This window comes from Varroa jacobsoni, unplaced genomic scaffold (genome assembly GCF_002532875.2).
Source record: "Varroa jacobsoni isolate VJ856 unplaced genomic scaffold, vjacob_1.0 scaffold_1424, whole genome shotgun sequence".
NCBI classification, from domain to species: domain Eukaryota; kingdom Metazoa; phylum Arthropoda; class Arachnida; order Mesostigmata; family Varroidae; genus Varroa; species Varroa jacobsoni.
In genome coordinates, this window is record NW_019214326.1 from 330,995 (window position 1) to 352,133 (window position 21,139).

A 21,139-nucleotide genomic window follows, 5' to 3' on the forward strand; every position below is an offset into this window, starting at 1 on the left:
AATTGTAATTGCTTGATCATAGAGAACGTTTGGCTGGAATAGGTAATGATATTGTTTTCTAAGTAGTAGTGGATTTGGCTAGATAACAGTGGTTCTGCATTTTTAGTCTGGACAATTTTCCCGCTTGGCGGTCATAATAGTCACGATCGTGGAGCGTCGAAAGATCTAAAAGGACACTACTGCGTACATTGTGAGATTCTGATTAGGTATTGGGTGGTAGCTTGCGCGGAGAGAGTGGTAGTCGAACGCTAAGGGAAGGTCGCTAAGGAAATACCCTGTCAAGGTAACTTGTTCAATCTAATATTTCAATGTTGCGGTTGTTAGGCGTCTAAGTTACTCGACAAAGAGCACAGTACGTTCTTATTATCAGCAAAGGCAAAAATATCTATCTGTTTAGAGTTACAACTATCACGAAATGGGAGGGCCCCTATTCGCGTGCCAGGAACGAGCTCACAATTAATTCATACACAATGACTACAACGAGTAAATGGAAGTGAGACGAGCACAGATCGTTGCCTATGCGCCGCTTGTTAGCCGTCGGCTTGTTACTGGGTAATTCGTTGTTTCCACACAAAAGCCAGTTTGACGTTACGCAAGTTATCTACACTAATCTGATACGTACCACGTACAAATGAAAGGCTGTACCGATTTTTTGAAAAAAAAAAAGCATCGACTTGCAAGCAGATCAATGAACATATTTCATGGAAGCGTGATGTAATTTGGTGTTTTAGCAAGTCATCAGAATCCTAATCAGCTTAGGGAGCTATTACACGCACACGCGTGCACACCACTCCGTTTTTCGTGTTAGGCATATTCATCACAATGAGCCTATACCCGGAGTAGGACCGCAGCGTTGTGTTGACATAACTGCCATTAAGCGTAGTCGATTCGAGGGGCATGTGCGTCTATTGTTCATGCCGTTGACGCCATTACACTGGCTAAAAGCCAGTAGCGGGTGCCGCGAATCTGACCTTTCTCGACCCGAAGGTGATACCGATCTAGTCTCAGAATGATTAAGCAAAGCCGGCCATTACAATGCTACTATCCGTAGCAGTCCCAACTAATGGCAATAGAGGCAGCAAGCGACCAGATGAAAATAGGGACAATTGTTAACCATTAATCACATTCATAGAAACAGAAACGAACAGGAACATTGTCAACGACAACGTTATCATCGTCGACAGATCGATGAACGAGTCTTTATCGACCAACGGTAAGCAACGGTAGTTAGCCAGCTGATCTTTCTGATACAATAGATTGGATCTCAGACGAGTCTAGTGACCATCCTCGACGGACTACTCAATTCTACGGCCGTTCGCCTTTTCGATTAGGCTTACGCTAAACATAAAATCATTCATCATCAAAGATAAAAATCAGGTCATTCTTTAAGCTTGATATTACAATGCCACAAACCGACCCACGTATATGGCATAGGGCTGCTGATGGTCGATAGCTTTGTACCCCTTTGCTTCTATGATACACGCGGCGTAATTAGCGCCACGCGTCGGGGGCTGCTCGTTCTGTGTATTTGCTCGACGACGCGCAACGCCATTAGCGACAGACGTATGGCAGCTCTAGAAAAGGCTAATGCGAAAATAACCGTCAACAAAAAGCTAGATTGCATACGGCCGTCATTGACTCAGGCTAACATATACAGAATAGATGCATGTTTCTATTTTGGTACGGTTACATTTACGCCAGTCTATAGCGTTAAGCAATAGTAGTGCATTAGGGATGAACTTAAGTAGTTCAATGTTGGGATCGTCAACTTTAAATTGTCTGTTATACTCTGTACTTTTCTCGGCGTCAAATTATCTAACGCAATCGGACAACCTGAAGGGACCTGGTCATTTTGTCTCTGACATCATCGCCCAGGACATTCGTTGCTAGTAGGTCTGTTTTTTTCACCCCCCCCCCCGCATCTCCCCCCTCCCAAGTTCAGGACTCGCTGTGAGCTTTCATGTTTGGGCGGCCAACACTCATACTGGGGGCATCTGAGCTTGAATTGACCTTGTTACTCTGATCTCATTGTGGAGCTATACGTTACCTCGGGCAACTCGAGTCACTGGTGTGAGCTAGTTCGGCTCTCCGGTTTAGATCCTATTCAGAATTTCAGAATGCCTCCGAGCATTCTGAATGCGCGCGTGTGTGTATAAGGGATCACGTGCGTACAGGTGACCACTCGAGCTGGCCTAGCCACGGAACTACTCCACCTATCGCTCAGTAAGAAAGATGAGCCCAGGCCAGGACGAAAGCTATACATGGTCATAGGCTCACGTAGACCACTATATAATTTAGCTACATACATGTAGAGAACGGCTCAGTCGAACGGAGCCAGAGAAACAGACAATGGCCAGTGGCCCGTGCCGGCCATCCAGCTTTATGGCACAGCGGTAGTCTATCGGAGCAATAGCCCCACAGACTATGCGAACAGTGCCGCTCATTTAAGACACTCTCTACTTCGTTGTAGGGGGTTAGGTGGCTGCTCCGCGACTGCGACTTAATACAACTATCACAGCTACTGGCAATGAGCAACAAGTAACAGCGACCCAGTTAGCTGTTTCCCCCCTTCCGAAAGCCCGGTCAGTCGGTTATCCGCCTTTCTCGTATCTATTATACTACCCCAGTTCGTACGGGTCATACACACTTCTGTCTCGAACTTCAACAGCGCTCGGTGGGCATTGCCTAGTCCTAACCGAACTGCCTACGATATTGTCTACCTGGCTTTCTTTCGCTATCGACAGCGCTCCTCGGCTTTGGCATTCGCTATGGCGTTCAACCCGTAGAACATTCAGAGTTTGTACTACTACTACTACTACTACAGACAGTTGTTCTGCCACAACGAAGACTGCTACTTTACCCCACTACCCCATCGTGGTAGTAGTGGTAGCATTCGCTCGCCATGTGAACCGAACTATGGATCATGGCTGTCGCCTATTCGCATCCACCAATGAGGATTGCTGCCATATCTCTGCCGCAACGGACTCTATCGTGATGCATGTACATGCATGTATGCACCACGAGTGAGCACAGGCCGCGTCGACCCCGGCCAGTGTTCGGTCGCGCAGAGGCAGAGTCGCAGGCAAGCGATCTGCGTGAGCAACAGCCGTAGTTATGCTGAGGCAATGCATTCCACCGGTTTCTGCCGCGGCGGAGATTACTAGTCCCCGAGTCGCTGCCGCTCATGTTGTTGATGATGATGATGCTGGTGCAGTTAGCGGTCCAGCGGGAGCAACAGCCGCGTGAGCGGCGATGGTGCCCCAAGAGCTTTTCTGGTCGCTCCGTTGATTGTGGTGCTCCTGTTACTGCTGCCGCTGATGCCAGAACGAGTACCAGGATTACTTTCCCACGCCGGTCTCACGCGTGCCACCAGAATCACCGAGGTCCCGGTTCTTGAGCGGTGGGGTAGCCAAGAGACCAGACAGCCGACTAAAAAGCTCCTTCAAGCAGCAGCACCGTAAGCATCAGCTACCCGCCTGTATTCTCTGGTATTACTAGCCCCGCGGGTGTAGGGGACGGGTTCAGCTAGAAAACAGGAAAGGAAAAAAATATTTGGAATTGATGGCGTACGCCGCTGGTTGTCAGCGAAGCAGCTGCCTGATGCAAATTGATTCCGCTGTGTTTTGTTAGTTTGCAACAAACAACCTGCCTATTGCTTCTTTACGTTTCGAATCTTACGTCCGGTATCGCCGTTAGGCGTTCCGTCAGACGGCTGGCTCCTGCAAACATAAAATGAACCGTGTGTCTCTCTGTCTGTCTGTCTGTCTGTCTGTCTATGGCCAGGTTCGAACCCAGGCCAGGAAGATTTGCTAGCCCACTAAGCTATAATGAGCACTTAGTAACTACGCTATTTTGTCGATATTGAAGTTTGAATAGATATGCGTAATAAGGACGACTAGATAGAGTTCCTGCGCCTGGGTTTTTCCTTTATCATTGCTATTATTGCACTTATGAAAAGTCATACATATATAGAGGAATCTAAATCCTAAATCATTTTTATCCACGGCTTGGTTTGCCGTTTCCTAAATTATTTGTTTTCTGTTTTACTGACTATAAGTAGTAAAAGGCCATAGAACAACAGTATATCCTGCTAGTAGCTTGTCTGTCTCTTGACGCAAGTGAAAGGTAAAAAGCTCTTAAGCGTTTAACTGATAATGCAGATTCGTCCGAGCCAGTGAATATATTTTAAACAGTGAACGCTCATCGCAGCAACGGGGGTCGAACTAAGGGGTTTGCCAAATTAATATATGCGGGTACATCGGCTGCGTTTTCGCCGCAGCAGCCTAGTCCGACAAGTGTTGTCTGACAACGACGGCCGCGGTGACTGTAATGAGCACGGAGACACTACTACATCGCAGCGGTGCTGTGCCCGAATCGAACTCTCTGTTCCCTTCAGTGGGTCGATTGATGGGTACAACCCCGAGCCCGTTCGGAACAAACTCTCGTTTTTAGTGGATCTTCAGCTCATCGGTGCCGCATCGCATGGCGACCAACCGACTGACCAGCGATGATTGGTTCAAGCTGGCGATGATGGCCAGTAAACACCGGCGAAACCGAGGCGAAACGTGAGACTGGCAAAATTCTCACCTTTGCACTCTCGTCTGTAATTGACGCGCAGCGCTATCCGATTAAATTGTCTCTCAGTGCTGCTTTGTATCCATTTACGCGTTACTCTTCCATTTCGACGCGCGCTCATGCTTTAGCGTGATGAAACGCTGTGCGGGGGATGGCTGGGTCGACGTTGGTAATGTGATGTAGTACGAACTTCAGTTCGATCCCTCGCTCCCGTGTTATTTTTTCTTGTTTTTATCGGTAGTCGGAAGAATAACACCGACAGCGAAATTCAAGCCTTGCTGGACGACACCAACTTGTCTTTACCGTTCGTTTTATCAGCCATGCAAGGAGCCGAACTTCAATGTCTATCTTCCAGACAGTGCTCTATAGAATGAGGCGCAGGTATATAGAAGACCCGCCATTGTGCATGCATAGGGACATAGAGACACGTCATCGTGTTAATTTTCACTACCCCAGGTTCACTGCAATTACGTTAAATGTTATAGTTTTTGGTGACTGCTATTGTTAGTGGATTGATATTATTATATACATTGTTATATTACGCTGTTAATCTGATGCTCTTTGCTGCCCAGGCGAATCTACGTGGGTTTGCCGCGTATTCCAGCCCAACAACCGATTTTCCGCTGCAACCATCGCAGTCATCGTTACCGCCACCGCTGCCTTATTCACAACGGTGACAATCGATTTCGCTGACGGCACCGAAGGTAGTACAAATTTGGGCACCGAGCAAACGCGATCAGAGCGCGCACGTCATACAGATTAGTTGATAGATTTTTTGTCGTCTTTAAATACTAGCTTTTCTCACGCGAATCTTGGCATCGTCGTATTGCGAAATACATATTTTCCAAGTACAAACGATATGTTCAACTATCGTGTGGTAATCATCGTTGTCGATATAGCCGACAGTCGGTCATCATTGGCCGCTGGTGATCTTCTCATAGTGTATTTTTGCATGATGACCAAAACATACGAAGGTTGCCCACTATTGTTTTTGCTATCCTGTCACCATTGTTATCAGCGCAATTTCGTGCCCCGAGTAAAATGAGGATGACTTCAGAATAAGCACGTCTCCCCGAATCCCTGATTGTCTGTTGCAATAGCAACAACGGCAACTTTATTTGCACGCCACTAACGTGCAGTCCGGTAAGTTGGACGCCGCTCGTGCGCTGCGCGACGCGAAGTTATCGCCTGTCTATTCTGGCTGACCGACTAACTCACTGGATGGCTAGCTAATCGATGCCTGCTTGGTGGTATCGGTAACAATCAAGATTAGCAGCGCTTGTCGTACAAGTAGTGCCGGGACAAATAAGTACTGCTGGCAGCAGCAGCATGCGTCGCTTTTGCCGGACTCGTCACGTTGTTTTCCGTCGTGTGCTAGCTTCTAGCTGGCCACGGCCATGCTGCGGGTGTCCTGCAGTTTGCCATTGCTGAAGGCCAGCTGTACAGGTAGCTAGACACGAGATTTGGTCAGCAGCACCGGCGTCCGTCGCGAAGCACGAACCGTCGCTCGCGACGAACCAGCGAAGCAAAGTGCGCCAGTAAAAACAGCGGTAACAGCATCGTCATCGTTGAAAGCAGCATCGAGACGGGGCCGAGTCGAGCAGCAAAGAGCTCCTGCCTCCATCACGAACGCCGTCGTAGCTGCCGATGCCTCGTAGACAACGGTGAAGAAGACGACGACAACGGAGAAGCGCGAACGCAGCAAGAGGCGAACAGGCAGCCACTGAACGGAGTCGTCGTCGTTGCCGCCGCCACCGCCGCCGCCGCCGCCGCCGCCACCGTTGTCTGAATCTTACGAAGAGATCCAGTTGCTTGTTGCTCTGCCTCTTTTCGCCGCTGCGGCTTCTTGGTTCGCTTAAGCGCTCCTTGGCCGCCGCTGTTCGCGTATGCGACTAAGCGGGGTCGATCCGTGGGAACGCGATTTCTTGATATTCTTTATTGGCTCACAGACAGCAAACAGCGAAGGCGGTAGCAGCAATAGACGAGATAACATCATCACCAGCAACATCGCAGCCGTCTACTCCGGCAGCGCGCCACTTCTAGCTCGTTCGCTTTAGCTCACTCAGGACTCCTCACTCGGGCCGCTGCAACCTCATCGGAGGATATGTGTGTGCGCGTCGCTTGTTCTAGCTGTCCTGCCCGTGTGTTTGTTTCGTGGTGATGCGATTCGCGTTGTCTGTCGCCAGCCAGCTGCCGCGCGTAGAACTGATGTTGTTGCTGATGATAAGGTTGTTGTTGTTGACGACGGCTAATGGTTGCCGATGCTGAGACTGATGTTGATGCTGTTCATGTAAAGCTAGGGTAAAACGTAAACAGCCATAGCAGAGTCGCGCAGTCACAACCGCAAGGCTGATTACAGAGCGGCAGCGGCGGAGGGGCAGCCGTCGTCGCTGATGTGGCGCGCGCACTCGCGACAGATCACGCTGTGGCAACGACAGGTCAGGCGGCCCATGGAAAAACCGCAAGAGCAGCAGCGTATTCATGAGCATTGATGTACTTGTTTGCAGGAAATGAACTGGAAAAAGGCAAATCTAAAGAGTACGACCGTTGGCCGACCGCACATAGGTAAACAGGTACACAACGAGTGCAGTACACAAAGACAAGCAAATGGCGTTTCCGACCGGAGTTATTGCGGAGGTAACATCGGAGGAGAAAAAAAACAGTCAATAATTAGCCAGACCAAACCAGCAGCACTGCGCTACTATATATGAATATATATATATATATATATATATATATTGTCAGTGCAAGTACTGCTGCTGCTGGTAGAAAAGGAACTATAAGCTAAATAATAGACCGCATAAATGGGGTGCGCTGCAATGAGGTGGCCGATGCTACTCGCGTGGCCCCTGTGGGGCTGTTACAGGGCGATACATTAGCAGAAACTATATATGCCGTACAAACGCACAGGTGGATAAGATGGGTGATGAGAAGCTGGATACGAACAGCATAGCGACAAAAAAAACACCCTGTCGAAATGATGCTTAACCATCGATTTAACGCCATAGCTAACAGGGACGAGTATTATTTTTCTTTAACGAAAGACTGAAATTTCGTAGAATGACGAGCCATTAAATTGCATCAATTACATATAGGCATTCGCTATATGTGCATGTAATGATGATTTGTCTTGCTGTTAAACTAAGTTGACTCAAGGAACAGAAAGGATATCCTACAACTTAATATCTGGATTACGAACCATTGTCGACGGGAAGGCGTGGAACTGCTATTCTGAATGATGAGTACTTCAAAAAATTGCAGAATTACATAATCTGGTCCGTACATAAATGGTCTCCATCAGCACCAAAAATGCTTGAAAAATTGTATTATTTATTTACTTTAGCAAAAAAAGCAGTTTTTTAGCAATGATTATGATGTCATATTTTAGTTAACTACAAAGGATATCCAGTTTTTTTTCACGTTTTAGAGTCTCTTTGTTTTTATCATCTTCATTTAACTTTATTTGTGTACTAGTTCCAAATGATAAGTTCATTGCATCGAGCCTTTACGTAGCTCCCTATATAATAATTTTGCTAGAAATTTATAAAACTCCATGTCCTTCTCGAAAGCTAACATGGCTTATGCTGAACAACTGTTGTCGCTACCATGTTTCAATCCGAGTCGCCGTTCTCTAAATCCCCATTAAACCCAGTTCGCTCAATATCCCGCTCAAACTAACTTCTCTACATGGTACAGACTTTAGTCGACTGACACGGGCCAACCAATGCCCCCGGAGCAATCTATGCTGCCCGTAGCGGTTTCTTTCTTCGCTCCTTCCCGTCTGGTCTCACGTATATACAGGTCTTTTCTATACACCGGCTACACGCATGAGATTCTAGTTGCTCGATGTTTCCCCGGCGGCAGTTCTGAATGTATATAACCGAACCGAAGTGTGCATGTGTGTGTATCTCTGTATACCGAACAGGGCTGTCTGCTGCCCCCCGGTTGCTTACTGCGACCGTGGGACCTTATCGAATTCTGTTGCATCGTCACCATTTGGTCATTGGTCGAATCTTCTCGCTCTTCGCGTGCCACTACAGTAGACTTGTGGTCCGAAAGCCTGTAGGTTGCCTGACTGCCCACTCTGGTTGGGGCAGTCGCTCCTGGGAAGCCATCAAAGACACAAGCAGCAACATCGGAACGAGCAGCATTATCATCGCCGCAGCAGCCCGAAGCAGTGGAGGCGTTCTCCATTCTTCGGCTCAGTAGAAGAGGAGGGAGACAGCGCCAAGGGGAAAGCCTGTTCTACCCTAGCGAGATGTCTTCGCACGACGGCCATGCACAGAGCGTATGCATAGATGTTCACGAACTGGCTTGCTAGTGTAGTATTTCTCTGTGCGTCTTGTATCGTCTCGTCAACGTTCCCCCGATTCCCCAGTCTCCGCTTAACCCCCGGTTTCTTTAAGGGTATTCTCTCTATTCCTCGGCCGCCGCCTTTCAAGCTATCGTCCTCGTCGTTTTTCCTTCTTCTTTCGTCTTCGATCTCTGCGTTCTATCTCTACGCTCTACTACTGCTGCTTTTACTACTAGTACAGCTATGGCTACAACAGGCCGCTTCAGTCGACACTACCTAAACAGGCAGACGCATTGAATAGAAGAAGTTAACCCAAGCTTCTATACACATAGAAGGAGCGGTGCCGTCCCATATTGGTTGATGGTGACTAGCTATCGAGTTCTGCCTCGGCAGGCGAAGCCGGTGTGTCACGCCAGAAACTGGAGCTGCCGCTGGTTTTGAGCACCGGATTCCTGAGCGACAACTTTCCCACACTCCGGTTCACAATTATCACAAACCAGCGAGTGAGAGGGCGAGCCAGACGGATCAGAAGCGCGCCGTGAAAAATACGAGGAGGAAAAAGATTCGCGAAGCGGCAAACCAAACCGGCACCGACTCTAACAGCAGCAGTACAACTGGGTCGGGTGGGGTGACTGGCCACGACCGGCAGAAACCTGGGGTTGGCTGCCTACGACGACGCTTGTCAATGCTCCAATGGTTGCTTGGTGGTCGGACCTTAAAGCAAGCAAACGGTGCGCAACCGAATCAGCTGTGTGCCGTTACTTGGATTGCTTGCAGTCTCGTAGGCCAATAGGAGACTGGCAGGCCCGCTTGTTGTTGGCTCGCTTCGTTCGCATGCAGCCGAAGCAATCGTTCGACGTGTGCGTGTACGATAGTATGTGTGTCTATCTGTGTTTGTCTGTTTGAGTGAGTAAACTTAGTATATATAATGGTAAAGCATGCGAAACAGATCCACCGGCATTAGTACTGCGAGCGGCGAAAGGAGCTCTTGCGATCAGGGTCACCCCTCCGATTCGAATGATCCAAGCTGGAGCCCACTATAGCTGAAGGCACCAAGTAGCAGCGCCACGTACCCAACCGGCAAAGGAGAAACGACTATGACTGCTAGACGCGACAGTGAACGGGAGTTCAACTGGCAGAGTGGCATATGCTATCTCATGAGAGTTGACACGGTGCTGTCGCACCATGCCGAATTTTGTCTCCTCAGCCCCTCCCGGTTCTCCTTCAGGACTGCGAATTGGGCCTCGCGTGGGAACGCGAAAGAACCGAATGCTGGACGCCACCAGTCTAACTAGCGGCAACCAACGGATAACTGGTTATCACGATCGGTTTGGGAACACGAGTCCGGATGGCCGCATACAAGACTGTAATAGTCAATAACGGCTGTACATTGAGCGCAGTTAAAGAGCGCGGGGGTCGATTCACGCGCCGCTTTTATAGCATGTGTATAAAGCCAATCAGATTCTAATGTGTACAGTAGCTAACAACTATGATAGAGATGGCGTGGGTTAGACTAGCGTTGAATGCGTCAAACCACTGGACGTTAACAGCGACTAGAGACATTGCTTCGAGCGCAATTTCGCGCTTGCGTTCATTCTTCCATAGCTAATGGCGCTATTTGACGAATATAGGTAAATAAAAAAAGAGTGTAGAATAAAGATAGACACCTACGTAGTTTACTGGTGAAATCAAATGTCGCGCGCAGGGCCAGAACCGACCCGGAAGCTCAACGTGTCAGGTGCCACTTGAACAAGTAATCTTTGCTTAACCTTAGACCCCCTAATCCTAAAACAACTCAGGGGAGACAGACAAGCATCATAATTCTCGCAACCACGATGCGTTTGCATGACGATTTAGTAATTTTAATGGGATCCAAAAATGCGTCTGAAAAGCTGTCAATCTGTGTCGATCCAGCTTCTACAAACTGTATTCGCGTCTGTCTTGTCTACTGTGTGGCCTCATCTAGAACGTACTTTAAGCCGTCGTTTGCGAACGGACTCTGAATGGCCATCTATTTGTTTCTGTTGTGTCACGAGCTGATAGGTATTGATTATAAACCTTTTGCTCTATCGAATCCGTCCCATCGTGAATTTTTTCCTTTACTTTCTCTCAATGTTCCGCCCATTGGTTGTTCTCTCACTCTTTCTCCGGCGCGCGCTTTCTGCTCCAAATACGCGCGTAGACCTCGCGCACAGAGACCTGAAAGCGGGCAGTTTGGTGTCTGACGGCCTGAGAACACCGTGGGAATGGCTCAGACCTAACCTGCGCGTAGCGGTCGAATGGCACACAAATGCCATCGCCGTCCGGCCTTCGACTTCCCTAATCGTGCGAACGCTCAGTATTGCCTGTTGATTTGTGCTACCGCAATTGGCCTCGAGAAGCAGAACCGAATCATCGGCGGCAACAGCCGGCTCAAGTATGGATTCGACGGCACTCGATCACTTACTTCGATTCTGTACGACCATGATGGGATAGAGATTCAGCTAGATCAGAAGGGGCTGTTAGGTCGAACGTTCTGGCTGGTATCGAAACCTCGTCCCGAAAAGTAGTCAGTTGATTCGTCTCTAACACGACGTAGCTAGTTCCTGATTAGGCCACCGGTGCGGGGCCGCTAGTCGCTTACTTCTGTTCCTTAAGTCGCTCTTCTTCTTGAACTTTTCTTCTTCTCCTTTGTTATAGTGCTGAAAAGGATGGACTGATGTGGTGACTGCCACGTTCGGTCATCGCCGTTCCCACGCTCGTAGACATATGGCAGGTGGTGGTTGGCGGGGTGGGCTCGCCTTGGCTGGGTCGTGAAGCCCAGTGACCAGATAGGCAACTGCCTCCTCCGTTCGCCGAGATCCATTCACATTGAGCATAACTTTCTTACTCTGATCATGCGGCAGCGGCGAAAGCAAAAAAGGGGGGTCACTGACAGTAACCTCCAAAGTACAACAGTCCGATCACCGAACACATGTGACGTCATCATAGCCAGTGCTGAGAGACTGCAGACGATTGAAGGTCGTGGGGCATGTACCCTGCCGAAGTCGGCATGGTCACTGAGCTTGGGGAGGTTAAGTGTGACACCTGTTTTAGTTTCGAAATTAGATGGTTCACTTGTTGTTTTACTACTGATTTCAGACAAACGTTCATGTTATGACCTGATCGCTGCCAAAATGAAATATCTGATATCTGGCCGAAAATATCTGGCCGCAACTACCGATAAGTGTGACGCCCGTAGGTACATGCGTGAATGATGCTGAATAACTGATCCTGTATGTCATTGTGTGCAGTTACGACACGACCTTTTTGTGAATATGACGTTTTTAACACTGCCCAATGATGCAACACGATCGCAACTTTACGATGCCTAGTTAAAAAGATAAACCTATTCTGTGCTGAAATAATCTTGCTTTGTCTAACGTGAATATTAGCAGTGCGCAAACCAAACTGATCTTATGGCGCAACAAACAGTCGTACTTTTTAGGTCTTGTTTTTCATTGACCATGAAACGGTATTCTTGAGAGCTCTCTCTAGTAGCACAAGGGTTCCAGAATATGTAAAAGTTAACCTGAACAAGATGGTCGGGTACCTTCAGTACCCAATATCGTACTGCTATCGTGCGGCCTCGTACAATGTTAGGCAAAGAGGGAAAAAGAAAAAAAAAAACCTAAGAAAAGGAATCGACTCCCTATTTACTATTAAGAGCAAATCGTTGACAAAAACGTTGAAATAACACATAATATCATTTCTAGGGCGGTAAGACTTAGTGCCCCTGACCAGTTGAGTATTACCGAATAGAGCTCAATACTTGTGTACTAATTATCAATTCTGTACTGTTCTGTGTACCAATTCTATACTTACGTGAGAAATACATGAAAATGACATTGCAAACCCAGGGAAGAGGTCCTCTCGGGGTCGTGCAATACTTCAGGCCTATTCCAATGCCCATAGTAGATAAACCATAAACTGTATTAGATAGCCATAACTATTGCGTTTATTGCAGCATAACCTTATGGCTATCTCGTTACGGGTAATTCAATATTGAAAATTATTTGTCGTTGGAGTCCACCATAGCTGAGCATTATTTATTAATACAAGTAGTTGTAAATATACTATTTACAAATGACACAAAAGACAATACTGCGATCTTCTGAGGGAAATAGAGTTCGTTTACGTGTCAGATCAAGCTTCCAACTATACAGTGAACAAGGCAATGTGTAATTTTCAATGGCAATGGCAGGTGGAGTGTCAGAGTAATGTTCCTAATCAAATGAGAGCAAGAGTTTTATAATGACCGTTATTACTAAGGCGGATTTAAGCTGCTATTACTTCTTCAAAGCAATTTTCCCAGCCGTAGCCCTAGCTGCTATCCTCTCATCCGTCTAAAGCAAGCCATAATTATTGATAAGTTGCACGTTTCCATTCTCCCAAAGTTCTTCTTTGAATCACCTGACCCAGTCGAGAATCATACTTAGGGTCGTAATCTCTTTCGTTATATTGTAGGTGTTCAGTGTTGCTACGCTCGATCATCACAGTCACTAATGAACGACGCGTCTGTTAGAGGGGCAGCCGGGTAGAGAGAGTGAGAATATACAGGTAGACAGTTTGATTCATCAGTAAACGAAGTGGATGATGCACGCGCCGCTGTCGGCGATAATCCTCCCGTTTCTCGCAGTGTTAGAACGCTTACAACGAAAAAACGTCGTAAAGCAACAGTAAACACAGAGCTTTCCACTTGGATTTGATAGCCAGCTCTCTTACAACGGCTGGCATTTCGCGGCCACTTGATTCAACTCTCTTATGAAGTTTCGCCGACTCGCATCGCTCAATAAAGGAATTCCTGGAGCAAAACGCCGTCGCGCGGTGCTCGTGATAATTATGAGATTAAGGGGACAGTGAAACTTAGCTACAATCTGCATTGAAAATATACCTGCCGCAGGTCTAATTCGATCATTCCTCTAAGATCCCTCTTTTGTAAGCTCTAAAAACTCATCGTTCGGCTTTCCGCGTAGTATTTTGAGGGATTTACGAGCGCCAGCTTCTCCCTCTAAGCGTCGATTCGGGAGGCAGTAGACTACGGTAGAATTGTAGGTAAACCTATGTGTGCACCTTCCGCTGTGAAGTGCCCACAGTTCAAGGTGCTATTTCTACCTACAAGTCAAAAGCAACGTCGTATACAAACACTTCGTCGAACGCGTTGCTGAAATCGTCTAAATGAAAACTTGGAAAAGCTCACCCGGGGCATCAACAGACACATAACTCTTCGCTTTCTCTTCGATCGCTTCGAGCTAACGCTGAGTGTACTCTTCGATTTTATAAACCATAATATAACTGCGATGCTTGTCCACCACAATAGAAGAAGCATAAGCAGCGTTTGGTGACGGGCTTTCGGCCTTCCAGAAGTTACAAAAGAACGTTTCGGTTCCACCACGAACCACAGCATCAAGTGATTACTATTGATCGACCAGGGCCGTTTGGTTGGTCCAGTATTAGGTTAACGAGTTCAGCGGAACAATCATCAGCCCGTGATCTGACCAGAACCGCCAACGTCCGCCAAGCTAATGGTGCCCTTTTTCATCCGGAATCATTTCGGTGTCTTCGAGTAGCACTCGTCGAGGAACAAAATTTGCGGCGGTATCCGCTTGAACTTCGCGTTGAGTTCCCTGTAGTATAAAGCGTTTCTTTCGTCCGTACTATCGGCCTCTATCTCATGATGCTCATTCTCACCTTCACAAGTACATACTTCATAGTACAAACGTCCCGGAAACGGAGGTTTTCGTTCCGCTGTTATCGGTCACGAGGCACACCTAGGTTACGCGTGAGTTTCTCGGTCTCTTCGCTACCACTCTTCTTCGCACAATAGATCGATGGAACTGAATACCCAATTCAACGTAAGCACGAGCGCAAACGAAAGGCCAGTGAAGAAGAATCTATGAACGGGTACCCGTCGATCCGCAATAGTTTCTGGCTGTAAGTGCAGCGGAATTTTTCGAACTGCCGTTTTGGGTCTAATTTACGCTTGCTCGGGCGAGCGTAGTGGTAGGCAAACGCGTCAAAGAGGCAACCGGCGACGTGTCTGCCGAAAACCAGCTCAAATTACGAGTGAAACCGGGCTTAATATAAGATTCCCTTTAATTACTCCAACGCAACAGGCCAGCAGAAAGAGTTCGGATAGGAAGTGGGACGGAAAAAGTCATGATAACTTAGATTGCTGTTGTTTATGTTCATCAATGGATAGCGAGACTGACTCGAAGGGATGACCGCCTTCAGATGTCGGTGCGGCAGAACTATAGTGCTAGCCTTCAAAGGCGAGACACGTCACCGGAGGTATGAACAGAATAGGGTGCACAATATGGCGAATGACGAATCTGATATTGGCGACCGATCCGTCGACGGAACGCCCCGTTAGTAGCAGTGATAATTATTGCAGGAATAATCGTCTGTAATTAACGAATCATGAGCGGACGAGGTGACTGCTATTGGCTTTGACGGTTTCTTCAGACAGATGTTGCCCGGTTCGCGAAGCAATAATCACCTTTGAATATCGAGAAGACGTCTATTGTTGGGTTTGTAGAAAAGCTTTTCCGAGGGGTTAACTTGTTCCAGTTCGCTAATGAAGGTTTCTAAGTAGATCGCTCTATGTATTTATTCATATAGACATTAAAGTGCCACGGAACATGCCAGTGCTATATCAAGGGGTCTCGTCTAATTCATAAATTGTAGGCCTGGCAGTATAGTTGGCCTGGTTTGAAGAATCCGCTTAGATTCTAGATATGTTGTCTGCCAGATTAAGGTTTAAGACAGCACTACATGGACTTGACATTGAAGAGCTGAATAATGTTGAAATAACGATGAGTCCCTGCTTTGTTTTTTCTTCCTTTGTTGCGTGTTAACTAATCGCGTGTAACTACTGGCAAACGAATGACGAGCTTGTGTTGTTTTGCGCGAAACATTAATTGTACTAACTGAAAGAGGAACTGATGCTAGTGATGGTCGTATGCAACGTTGCAAGGCCTTTTGTCCATGTCCAATTAGTTAGTACTAAGGTGTACTATCACACAAGGTGCTTGTAATTTTTCTACGTTTATTCATTTTTTCGATTAAACGGGTCGTTTGATAGCGACAGCTTTGGCTCTTTCTAGACTCTGCTTGAAAATATTAAAGACGCTACCACAACAGCAACAACAAGCACTGATCCGGAGAAGCTGTTGGCTTTTGTCTTATTCGCATTTCCTCTCCCACGGGTACGAAACAACGAGAACTCAACGAGAAAAACCTTAGTCTGTTCCATGTCTCGACTCCTGTGTCTTCCTGGGCCTTATTATGGTTCATCCTTACTGAAGTGTTACTGATGCTGTTGATGCAGTCGTTGTTGTGGCCGGTTGCGACCGATCTGTGTAACTCTGTGGCTTTTTGGCACGCTTAGCCAGGTGAGACTCTCGCAAAAAAAAACGGGAAAAAATGCCTCTTCTACTGCGTCGCCATCAACAGCGTCAAGCTCAGCAGCACGAACAAAGCAGGCCGACAAGTAGCGCATAGGCGGCAATGCTTCTGTTTGCCGGTGTATTGATGGCGATGCTGATATGATCGTAGTTGACCGCGCCGCTGATCATGGCAACTCTGCCAGTGATGCCGACGGTGACGGCGATGACTGTAATCGCCTACGACAACAAGCTACCAAACAAGCTCTTGTAAAAGCAGAAACAACTGTGACGCACCACCGTTAGCGACGAGCACTAAGGAGTGTGGTGCATCAACGGTGGGAACTCTGTCTCATTCTAGCAGGCTGACCCTGTTCAAAGAAGAGTCTAAACAAATCCGAAATCTAAAGTCTGACAACCTTCGCCATCTGAGCGCTGCAACTACCGCTGGAGCAGTTGAACAAGCGCGCACGCGGACCCGTGGGAGTTTACGGCTCGGGACTCGAACTGGGTACATCGGGCACCGAAGCAGGCATCGGTGACAGTGGCCAAACGGCTGGGATTTCGCGGGGATCCCATCACCCACTTACCACACGTCAGAAGACGACCACGTCGTCGTCGTTGTTATTGTTCGCGGCAGAAGGCCAGGCGGCCGACGCCTGCGTGAAGCGTGGCAGGCGTCGGGTCGTGGATGCAGAGCAGCACATCACCGCGCGGTCAGACGACGCTAAGCTTCGTACAGCCGTAGTAGCAGGTTGTTCCCAGCCATCACAGGCGGGTGCCACCAACAAGAGCGAAATGATGACGGGAAAAAAACAAAACAGTGACAGCAGCGGTAGTAGCAGAAAAACAAAAGAAAAATAATGATTTCGTCGTTTTTGGGTCGCGGAAGACAATGCTAGACTTCAGGCTTCTGCTTGTTTCGATCGGCAAGCTTAGGGCAGAATTGCTGGCAGCACGTCGGCTGGCTTTTTTAACAGCAGCACGTTACGTGTATGCGCACGTAACGTGCTGCCGCTAATTTTTTGGTTCCCATAGCACCACGCCATCGCTCATCAGAAGACCCGCGGCCTTTGTGCAGTTGGAGCTGCTGCAGCACTTCATGATAACTGCGATTATAGCGCTGAAGTGACTCGTTTCCCATCAATGCCGTTGTGGACTGGCTATATGCCCTTCTGTGTAGGAGCCTCTCGCGATGGGATGTCTGTAAGTATCGTACTTCTATAATCGTAGCAGCAATGGCAATTGTAGAAGCTTACATAACCTTAGCTCCTGTAGTACAACTGTAAAGAAATTGGAAGATAATTTGATTAAATGAATATGACATGAATCGTTAAGTATCTAACGATTACTAGACAAAAAGAGAGAAAAGCCTTAGGAATTGTAAATTAGACTGTACTCAGCATGCGACGTAGAACAGGCCGTATAAATTGCGCGAGCTTAACGGGTCTCAGTCTAGTTCCAGTTAATCAAAGATATAAGGAGATAGCCGCTAGAATATACAAGCAGCTGGATACAGAACAAGTGATATTACGGTTTGACGTGGGAGAAAAAATAGCGAGTGCGTTACTCGTTTGCGAAGGTAGTGGACTCACCGCATTACAATATCAAAAATTATGAGCGTGTCTATATGTATATATGCTTTCGGACTACCGGGAATATCTGCGTATCCAGACAAGATGGAACAAAACGTGGTAATTTCGCTTCCTGATCGGAATATCACTATTACATCTTCAACAGAAACTCATCAATCATCACGACGCGCATCGTCGTTACAAATCACCAAACAAAAGCAAACACAAACGCTCAGTCACCCATATCTTTGTAATGACTGCCACCACCGTACAAATCGCTGAGGTGTCTGACGCGTACCGTATCTTATGACATCCTAGCAGTATTTTGGTTTGATTGTTTATTGCAACTATCGACTGGCCAACACCGGCGAACGTACGCCTCTTGTTCCTCAATGCTTTCGTGCGCTCGCTAAGGAGCGTCACGCGTGTGAGAAAAAAAAAGATGATCTATCCGTTTAATCGCTAATCGTCCCCTATGCCAATGACTTAATAATAGTCGGCAGCCCCAGCGCCTGACGCCACCACGGCCATCACCATCAATGCAACAGCGTCTACGGCCACCGCAGCGGCGCCGGCGCGCGCCACCACACATATTACCATCTGTCTCATTTCTGCTCCTTCGCCGATTCGAGCATTGGCTACTGTTAATATCTACTAGTTGCCGTAAGAGCCAGCTATAGCAGTATTACCGTAGAGGGTTGACCAGCATTAACACGGTGGCTGTTTATTATTAAAATCGCTACTGTCGATCTCCGCAGGCCATTTCAGGTCTGCGATCACAGGCTTCCTGGCCCTGCTTTCGTATGTCCACTAAAAACGATAATTGTTATTGATGTTGCTACTGAAAAGGAGTTGGACTTGCCGCCGGCAAGGGTTCTAGAAACTCTACGACATATTACGGCGCTGAATTCTCTAGTGGTAACGGTGATCCAGTTGACAACAAACAGTGTTCTTCCTGCCGCGGCAGACGTCGCCGTTCTGTTTGAATGAGACATCGCTTTTAAAAGAAACGAAAGCTTTGACCAGCGACCTAGCTGTTTTCCTCGTGGCATGATACTGTACAGCCAGGAGATCTTTCGGCGTTAGTAGACGAACTAATAACATCAGCTAGTATAACACAGAACTTCGGAAGACGCAAAAAGAGGCTAATCAGATCAGTATCAACACACCGATCTTCTTCAATAAGACGATTTTGCTATTATAACGTGTGTTGCAGTCTAATACTGCCTGGTCGTCGCGCCTGTGAAACAATATAATAGCATTAAGCGAGAGATGAACTTCGACGTAAGAAGCACACGTACATTTAGAGGATAACGTAGAAAACATGTCGCAAGCATGCAGCCTCTTCATTTTTCATTTCGGTTCTATGCGCAGGGGCGTTTTTCTTTTTATTTGTTTTTATCACTACCTATTTTGTTTTGGGTATTTTCAGATAGAAGAAGCTTCACTCAGCATTTATCGAAGAATATCTTCTCGTAGTGGCTTGTTCGAAACGGTCCTGTCATACAGTAACTATTTGATTACCCCGTATACTGTACATATTATAAAGTTGGCAAATTTCGTAACCAGCGATACATCAATGCCCAGCGCCGCCTGTGATTGATCGCAGTTAATTGTTGCTCGCTATTACGGGTCCGGCATTTTTCCGAGTAACGAAAATAACCATTGTTCTAACCTCTAGATGACGTACTGTTTGTTATTGTGACAATTATTATTGGTTATCAATCGACAGATTAACGCGATTCCGTTGATGCCAACCAACGACATAGAAGCTGGGATTGACAGCGTATCGCGCTCGATCCGACGGTGGCAGAAAACGTGGTACAACGTGGGCGTGCGTACGCATGTAAACACCCTATAACAAGAAGCTAATCAACCGAGCGAGCTCTGATCGATCGACCACGACGCCCTCTGCATTTCCGCGAGAAATAAGCAGAGATTGGCCATTTTATACACGATTTGAATCAAGTCATACGCAATAAAAGATACAAATAAATAGTGTTTGAACATTGAAGTATAGCCCGTTCTCTCAAGGGTTACGTGTGTCTGTGTTCGTCCATAGTAGAACTTTCACATAAACAAGTTGAAACAAAATGGCACAGAAAACGCTACTATACGACATTGGAAACACTATTACCATTTTGTATTTGTGTGATTAGAAGTTGTGCTTACAAGCACCGGCACCGACTAGGTGAGGAACGAGCAGGTATCATTCGTTTCGTCTCGTAATAATTACTTTAGTAGCATGCCGTGGTGTTCGTATATATTGGATTGTCGAAAAAATTGACCGTCTTTTAGTTCTTAATTATTGTTTCAGTTATCAATTATTGTTTAGGTATTAAAACAATTATATCGAGTTAAATAGTTGCCTTTAAATCGACGACCTGTCAATTTTTTGATAATATCATAATCCAGTCCGTTTCCGGATTTTTGTAGTTTGGGTAAAAAAAAAAACACAAAAAGTGAGTTTTGCATAGCAAGAGTGTTGGATGGTAACGAGACCGAGACAAATGAAGATCTCCCTCAAGAGTTTGCTCAATTTTCGCCATGTAACGATAGGTACGTGTAATCGTTTCTAATCAGGCATTGGTGTTTATTTCTTTTCCAATAGTTTCTTATAGGTTATCGACAGCGATGGTTTAAATCAGTCACTTTGTCAAAGGGCAGTAATTCCATCAAACACATAACATCACTTTGTTAGGCCTAATCTGAGAAATGCCCTGCAATGTACCTTTACATGTTTGTCGTATGTGGTCCACCTTTTATCACTATCGACCAATCGCTTTAGAAATAGTTTGTTTTCATTGTAGTTCTCTAGAGCTCCGTGAATAGGGGTACGGTTCGCATTACTTGATTTGCGTCGAACACTGAGCCATCTTTGTTTAAAAATCATTCAGAGTTATCGGGTGACAAATGTTTCGGAACCATTGCTGCCTGTCGTTCGCAAAGATCTGATCAACTTTTTCAGTAATCGATCGATCGATCAGGTACGAATTTCCCGAACGAAAACTTCAGAAACATCACGATTACGCAGCTGCTTAATTCTAATCAGCACGAATCCATTTGTAAGTCTGCGCAGCACCTGTGCCTTTACCTTTTGTTTTTTTTTTTTTATCTATCTGTGAATTTTTGCAGAAATTTCATTTATCTTTCAGATGCTTTGTCTGAATTGCAAGAGTTTTAACAGATCTATATAGTTTTCTATTAACGGCTTATGTTTTTATAATGTTATTATACCTCAACGTCAGTTTTTAGTAGCACTCTCATATATGATAACTATTCAATTAAACAAG

The 21,139-nt window shown here is 46.6% G+C and overlaps 1 long non-coding RNA gene across 1 annotated transcript; it reads left to right on the plus strand.

Annotated features, from left to right (window-relative positions):
* Positions 1–7,197: 7,197 nt before the first annotated feature.
* LOC111269931 (uncharacterized) lies at positions 7,198–20,132 on the plus strand. The gene is made up of 3 exons (XR_002686000.2): positions 7,198–7,212; positions 17,311–17,478; positions 19,579–20,132. It is a non-coding gene; the product is annotated as an uncharacterized LOC111269931 (long non-coding RNA).
* Positions 20,133–21,139: the final 1,007 nt, after the last annotated feature.